Source organism: Camarhynchus parvulus, chromosome 7, assembly GCF_901933205.1.
Source record: "Camarhynchus parvulus chromosome 7, STF_HiC, whole genome shotgun sequence".
Taxonomy (NCBI): Eukaryota; Metazoa; Chordata; class Aves; order Passeriformes; family Thraupidae; genus Camarhynchus; species Camarhynchus parvulus.
In genome coordinates, this window is record NC_044577.1 from 20,519,952 (window position 1) to 20,528,696 (window position 8,745).

The following is an 8,745-nucleotide window of genomic DNA, read 5'->3' on the forward strand; positions in this document are numbered from 1 at the left end:
GTCAGAGAGCATCTCAGAGGAGATGGACCACTGCTCTGATCCAGTGTGTCAATTCCTATGTTGAATCAATGATACCGAGATGAAAGGTTCGATATCCTATTATCAGTCTCTTGAACCATCAAATTCTCCTCCTCTTCCCCATTCAGCTATTGATTAAATTAAATGCAGCAAGGTAAATGGGGACAGGAAAGAAATTCCTTATCTTAGCAGAGCTCTTTGTCTATGTGCTTTAGTCTGCATTATAAGGAGATGGTAACCCCAAACTACTGGGCAATCTGTATACTAGATTTTTTCACAACAGCCTTTCCACAAAAGGATCCCACTATTTTGTTATTATTTTTAAGGCCATTTAAATTTTTATTCTTTTTAGATATGTAAGTATGCATTTTCTGCTCATTACATGCTGCAGTTCTGGAGCAAAAAAGAGGTACAAAGAGACTGTGAAGGACAAACCCCCACCATTCATCTGTACACATGTGCCATGCTGGCTGCTGTATGTTTTGGAAAGATCCTCTGTAGATTCACCAATCTAAAGAAATAATGAGCTTAAAGCAGTGGAACCTCTGAAAACAGTTGGCAGTTAGATAATGATGGATATGCTACAGAACCCAGAGATCTTGGTGGTGGAGGATGAATGATGCATATAATGAAAAGGAGGCTGAAGCTGATCACCTTCCCTGTTAGTATAAACACGTAAAATGCAATTCACTGTGATGATGGTGGTGGTGCATTGCATAATAAATTATGTGTCTGGATCATAAAGGCAATATTTTATGATAGAAAAGTTTAATAGAAAATGTATGTAAATGAGTGTAACTTGCCAAATGATGCTTTTTGACTAGAGTATAAGAGGAGAAAATAATTTCTTCTCCAGCACATTTGCAAGTTGAGCTGAAAAATGCCTGTGAGTTCCACTTTCCAATTTCACTCACATTTTCAGACATGGAGGGATAATAGATTAGTTAAGAGTTGTGTTTTATTGCTGTAAAACTGCTCAACATTCTGCAAAATTTTTGAAAGTGCTATGAGTGAAAGTTAGTGGTGAGGAAAATGCAGAAATTGCTGATTAATAGAGGAGCAGGACCCAGCCAAATCCTGTTCCAAAATTTCCAGGGCTTTGCATAGGCTCAAAATTAACCTGGAGGGCTATAAATGAAGATTATCCTAGCAGAGAAGGTTTAATAAGCGGAGAGCTCCAGTGGGGGGAAAAAATACCCAGCCAGATAAATAAACAAAATGCTGGACAGCGAGACACTGGTGAGAGAGAGGAATGCTCCTGTGTTTCCCACAGCCTGCAGAGGTGCCCTGTGAGAGGTGCAGCCAGGCTTTAACAGCACCCTCAGCTACGTGGGGGGATTCCTAGGGTTGTCCTGGGCAGGACCAGGAGCAGGACTTTGATAATCCTTGTTGGGGCTCTTCCAACTCATGGTAGGACTCTTCTTAAGGACCTCCTCTTAAGGGGAGTATGAGTTTTGAGACATGTTGTTCAGACAGGAAATGTCCTTATTTAGCTAGGTTTAGCTACTAATAAAAAAGGGAGTGGGATATTTTGGTGAGAGTACAGGATTGGGTTGGGGTTTTTTTTTCGTGGTGTTGTCTACACTTCTAGTGAATTCAAAGTGTTTGGGTTTTTTAATAATTTTAGTGAAATATGCTTTATTTTATATTAAAAGTGTATATATATACACAAAAAAGCCTACCTGTGAGGAACTTTTTACAAAAAATTATTTTAATATTCCAACAAAAAGTTGTGATATACTATAGAAAAGTAAAATTCAATAAAATTTTCTAAAATAAATTCTGAGCAAAATTTACGCATCATAGACAGCCAAAATACTGATAAAAGCACCAAGTTGACATTTTGAAACATAGAAGCCTAAATCATTGTTTTGTTTTGACATTTGATGCAAAAAGTAGATATTTTTGTGTGACATTTCCAAAGCAAGTTGGGATTTTTCTTGGTAACTGTCCTGCAGAAATGTTTTATGATTCAACAAGCAAATGTCAAACTTTCAGATTTCCCATGTAACATGAATTCCATTGGCTGATCAACTCTTGTTCATGCCCTTTGAGGAAGAGCTGAGCCTATCAACATAATAGAAATCTGTATTTCCACACAAGAACTTTCAGTTCAAATTTGAATTCTAGGAGTCTCACATAATTATCCTTTTTGGCAAATTCTGTTGAGAAAGAGTGGGTGTAATATTTTGTCACTTTGAGATTTTTTTGAGGTAACAGCAAATCAGAGCAGAAAAGCATAAAAATCTTATTTCAAGAGGATTTTAGGAAATTATTTCATTAGCTGAAACTGGAAGTAATTGTCTTTATTTAGTCAAACACTATACTGCCCCCACCTAGACACGAGGTAAATAAATCATCACAAAAGGATTTTATCTTTGTCTCAGCACAGCAGCATTCATTTCTGGCTGGTGGGTAGGTGTCCCAGACATGGAAGATGTATAAGGCTCTCTTGTTACTAAATGCCAAAGCTGAAGCACTGGTTTTCTGGAACTGCACATAGGTCATTTTAAACAGCTATAAACAACAGAAAAGCACCACATTTTTGCAGAAAGGATGGGTTGCCCATTTGTAAATCTTCCTAGGTAGGGTTGGGTAATAAAGCAATCTATACATTTAAGGATGTGAAGAGAGTAGAACTTGCTGCTTAATACTGGAATCTCCCAGGATTGGGGAAAGAGTTAGAATTTGGTTCTAGTAATAACAAGGACCTATGTGAAACTGGACCCCGAATCCTCAGCCATTAGCAATTGCTGACCTGAGAAGGAATTTGATTGTCTAAAACTGAATCACTCTGACACAGATTGGGTTTCATTAATTTCTTCTGTACCGTCACCTAAATTCACATAAATGAATGGAAAAAAAAACCCATTCTTAGTATGAATGTTTATTTATCAAAGAGAAGCAAAAACAAGCCATTATTTCCGGGTTTATTTTCAGATTATCTCACCAGACTTTGATTTTTTTTGTATCTAGATCCACAATAGGTTTATTAAAAAAAAAAAAGAACCAACATGAGGCAACAACAACAACTCTACTAGAAATCCCCTAGTAACACAAAAAGCAGTACAGCTATGCTCTGCTGAAATGGTTAATAAGAAAAGGAAAAAAAGGAAATTAGACCCTTTATTTTAGAGAGCATACATTTATGCAAAGAGGATGTTTAGCTGGGGGTGAAGAGATGAGGACTTGGCCAGTTATGAACTTGTAGAATAATCATGGGAAAAATGATGAAGTGTTCATAGTGGTATAGTAATGACATACATAAAGCAAATGTGTTATGATTAGATCAAATTGCAAAGAGAAATGAGTAAATGTTGAGAACAGTGTCGTGTTCAATGTGTAAACAACACATCTCTCTCCTTAGCTGGGGTTGGTATAAGCAAGCAAGAGTTAAAAATACAAGAGCAATTTTTAGAGGCAACCTCATGACTGGCAATCAGTGCTAATAAGATTCTTTTCCTCTTGCAAGATTCACAGAAAGCCCTCAATCCATGCCGAGCACATTCAAAGGCAAGGGACTAAGCGCTCCCCTTACAGGTTCATTATCATTCGCAGGTTATCCCAAGCCAAGTGAATCAGGAAAGCAAATGAATTAGTGAGAATTAAGGAGCCTCTGTGGTCTGAACCCTCTCCAAATCTCAGCTAAGATGAAAGGTAGACGCTGATGTCTTGTGTCCCGGGGTTTTCAGAATTGGAGCCCCAGTGCCGAGCCGCTTCCTCCAGAGCCTTGCAGAAATGTGCAGGCAGTTAATGTTGCCTAACGTTTCCTGACCGTGGGTTCAGCCATGTGGGAAAAGTTTTACGAGGCTGCAAAAACCAAACCCCCTTTCACTCACAATTAATTACAGGAGAGTTGTTATAGCACCTCGCTGTCAATGAGTCCAGTGAAAGAGCACATTCCTCTCATCTCGCTCAGTAATAATCAAAGATACTCAGGTAATGTCTTACTGCATAACAATATCAAATGGGGTACTTAAAAGACACCTCTAAAGCACATTGAACCACTAACAGTATTGTTTCATTGGAAGTGATACCTTAAATGATAGGATTAGTACATGACAAGAATTCATGATATGAATTGGGATCTCCAGTGTTTACCTTCCCTAATTTCGTCTGTCTGAAACGAAGCAGCACCTGACAATCTTTTAATCATATACTTGTTTTTAGTTGTTGTGATACAGTGATCTTCTGAGGGAAGCTATGGCCTTAAAGTACAATGGGTTGGAAAGATTTGAAAGGAAAGCAGTTTGTTTTCATTAAATACTTGTTACTGCTAATTATATTTGATCATTATAAATAATACAGTTTAATTAAAGAAGCATGTCACCTAGAAAAAATATTTGTTTTCCAAAGGATAACAGTATATCTTTGCACTTGCAAGTAGGGGGTGGAAATATCAAGTGGAAAATGTACAGATGTATTTGATTGTGTGTCTGTGTGTGTTTGCACGTAGATATAAACAAAACAGTATTGTTTTAGGGAGACTCGATGTTTGGTAGAAAAAATAAATCTATTCAAAAGAATTTTTCCAGTTCTGGTAATGAAATTATATTTAAAGGGCTATATTGCATCATATCAGATGATATCTTTACGTGCATTTCAAATTATTTAACATAGGTAATTATCTACAATAAAATGACATTTGTCAAATGACGTTAACCAGTGTTTTTACAGCCCAGGTTTGTATCAATGTTCTCATCAGATATATATTTCTCTGCCATGATTTTTAATGCCAGCTGTTTCATAAATGTGAAGAGTTCACTATGAAATTACATGTTTGTAATAAATGTATGGATTTAATTTTATTTTTTTGCAAATGATACTTTTTCAAGGTTAGTTTAAAGGAAATTAATAGAAAATGAAGGCTAATAACTCTGCATGTAACCGAAGTCTTGAATTCATGTACCAATGTACATAATTGTTCCTTTAAACAATCATGTTGGAAAATTTTCTAGTTTTTACTTCCCCTCTTCATATAATTCCTGACTCATGACCTCCTATCTACCAGCCAGACTTGATGTGCATGACTGTATCTCATTTATAATAATCATGATCTTTACAGAGAGATCAATTAAAATATTATGGTTCTTTTAAAATCAGAATGCATATCAAACGAAGCCTCACTTATAAAATAGAGAAAAAGCCCGGGCTTTTGCAGTCTCCTCTGTATGAATAAGATGTTTTAGAAATCTCTTAATATTCAAAGACAGTTAATCATTAAAGAGGCAAATATGTTAATTTGGTTTTATCACAATTGAAAATGCTGTTAGTGGTTCTATGGATTACACTGTTCTATATACACTACATTTAACACAGTTAGCAAAATGAGTCCTGAAACTCAAAAATCACCCCCCCTAACATAATATATAGTTTAAATAAAAAGCTAAATAATTTAAAGAATTGTTTTCTTTGTGGTATGCACTCTTGTTTGTATAAAAAGTATTTTAGAAAATAGAATATTTTAATTCCTTCCCTTTTTGTTTTCACATAAAATTGCTGAATGGAAAAAAACCCAACATTATTTAAACTGAGGTTGAAAATATCTAGAGGCTTCAACAGTGGACAATTTCTTTTCCTTGTAGTTATAATTAAATCCTTTTTTTTTGGGGGGGGGTCTTGGGGGAAGGAGGAGGAGGACGGTGTTACTAATCCCGGCCACTATATTGCTTGCAAAGAAAATGCTCTAAGACTTAAAGGAAAGATAAAGGTGAACTGCAGGATAGTGTTAAAATTCAACAAATCTCATTCTTAATTCCTTAACACTGCAATGCTGTTCATTTCCTTGTATCTTTTTTATTTTCACCAAGCTTTGTGCATTTGTGCTTGGAATTTGAACATTTTTCTGTTTTTTAAATTAGATGAAAGAAACATTTCAATTGATGTAATTCTACCCACTCTCTTCCTAACCACTGTATCACAAGAGGATTTTATTAATTGCATTTTTTAATGCTGCTCTTGTTTTTAATCAGTTTCCTCTAGGTTAGCTTATGTATCACTTTTAGCAAATTCTATTTATGTTATCCAAAGAATTAAAGATAGCAGATGCAGGTAAAATCCTTTTCAAGAAGGCTTGAGCATAGGACAGAAGAAAAAATACCCCAAACCAAAACAAAAAACAATTAGAACAATCTCCCAGCCAGTATCAGCCTAGAAAGAAGCAAAGCACACACAATACCTCAAGTGTGTGTGTGTGTGTGTGTGTGTGTGTGGGAAGGGCTTCATAATACCAATATTATTTAAAATGGTGTGGATCTGCGGCAGCCTGCAGCAACAGCAGCTTCAGCCAGTGCTGCGCCAGCGAGGCAGCGGCCCTGCCCTTGTGCTGGCCACAAATGACCAGTGAAATCCCAGAGGCACTCTTGAATTTCTGCATTCTCATTTCATCAGCTGCAAAATATCTGTCACTCATGTCCCACACTGGGCAAAGTGACACCTGCCAGTCTCAAGAACAAGGACAAATTAATGTTCTTCCACCAACTGTGTCTCAGAAACGAGTGGCGAGCGGCAGCGCGAGCAATCAACAGCTCGAGTACATTGTTAAAGTTTGCAATGCATTGCTGGGGGTTCCGTTCAGACAAGGTAATTTGCAGCAGCTGTTGTCAGTTTGTGCTGTTATTGAACATGTGTTCTGTTGATTTCCCTCCTAATGAATCTTTTAAAAATATTTGCAAAATACGTGTAAAATTGCATTGCTGAGGTTTCATGAAGCTGCAAAACAAGGTGGCTCATTTTAAACAATGCTTGGGAGAGACGGTGCAGCAGCTGCCAGGCAAACATGTAAGCCAGGCACTCACCTTATCCCCTCCATCTTCCTAGAAATCACTCTGAAATATTTTGGATAGTAGGTATAAAATCTCCAAAAAACCCAAAACATCAGAAAACATTTCTGATGTCTGTCATCATGTCACATCGTGTTATGCGATATTATATCTGCTTGTGATGAGATGCAACATGACAGGATGTAATGCAATGTAACATATAAAAAAATGTAAATAATCCACTTTTGGGGATTAGATATCTGCTGTCAATTCCTATAGCAGGAACCTGAACTGAATTTATTGAGGCGGATGGGAGCTCAGCAAACACCAAACTATGCAGTGGTGTTTGCAAACCAGCACACATCACAGTTCACTGCCTCTCCCAATTGCTTTTGGGTAGTTTGGCTCTTATATGACTGTATTACGATGTTAAATAGAAGTTCTTGTGGTGTACAGTCTTGTGACTCAATAATTCTGTTAATTATCACTGCCTACAGCAATCACTCCAATGATGACTTGCCATGAGTAGCTGTTTGTGCATTTTCCAATATACTTGTTGGAAATAGCTGTAGTGTTTTCCACAGCAAAACACACAGTGTGAACAGAAAATCATGTAGTAAATAGGACATAACTGGGGAGAAAAAACAGTGCTTTGGGCCAAATAAGAGACTGCTCAGGACAGCGTAACCTCCTGAGGTCTCCCTGAGGCTGGAGACCTTCCTTCCTTTGTTGGCACAGCTGTATCTCTCTGTAAGTTACTGATCAAAAAGCACCTACATTTTAGGATTGGACAGGCTCTGCACCCTTTTATCGCAGTGGCAGTTCACCAGTGCTTTCTGCCAGCTCTGGAGGAGCAGGCTTGGGCACAGAGCAGGGCAGACTGTGCCCATGGGTGCCTGAGGAGCCAGAGGGCTGTGCCATGGAGAGTGGGCATTTGAAATGTCGGTGAATGTAGCCTGAATGCTCGGTAACAGTGTTCTGTGACATGGGGAGATGGCTTTTGAAGTATTGCATAGGTCACTGATGATTTGGGGAAATTAAAAGACTTAGATTTGCCTTCACATAGCCATGGGTAGGGAAAAGGGCTTATCACCAGCAGCAGGAGGAATGCAGAGAGGAGCACCCCAGTCCCCTGATTTTCTCCCAGCATAGCCTGGGTCTCTATGCCTCTGCCCCTGCCTTCCTACTGACTTGCTGTGGCAGCTGATTCCAGCCCAGAATTCCAGCCCCTATTTTTGTGTCCAGTGCCTGGGAAAAAAAATCCAAGCCATTGTATTTCATCAGTAATTAAGTGCTAATGGATGTCTTAGAGCATGCTTTTAATTTTCTTTCAACAGAAGACAAAATGCCATGTTGTCTGAAGCTCTGACTGCACCACAGGCACTCTGCAAAAATATCTTCTTACAGCTACAAGGGCTTCACCCCCACTATGTTTGACTGTGTTGGGAGCTCAAGCACAGGTGAGTGGACAGCATTTTAAGTACTGTGTTTATTCAATGTTCTCTAACCAGGGCTAGATAATATGATATTTACAAAGCCCCATTCTCTGCACCCTCAAAGGTTGCCCACCTTGGCAGCATCGATGCCATTGAACTGGTATTAGCAGCAGTGAGGGGTGGCTGTAAATTTTGCCTCATGTAGACAAGGCTTACAAGGTAAGTAGGCAGACCCCCAGCTGCAACTGCGTGCCTGGGAATGGAACCTTTTATTTGCTGTCATAGTGATGACTTTTAATTGTCCCAATAAACAAGCTTTTAAAAAGCTTCTAAAATGTTCTCTAATAACACACTTTGGTCTTTAGCCATAGAAATGCAGAAATAATTAGAAGTGCCATTGTGTACAGTGCCTTCTGGACTGGGCTGAAGGTGAAGGAGAAAGTATCATGCTATCCTTGTCAGCTGCAAGGGTAATTACTGCTGGCTGAAATTACTCAACATTTGTTTATAAGCTCCCCAGAGCATGCTGT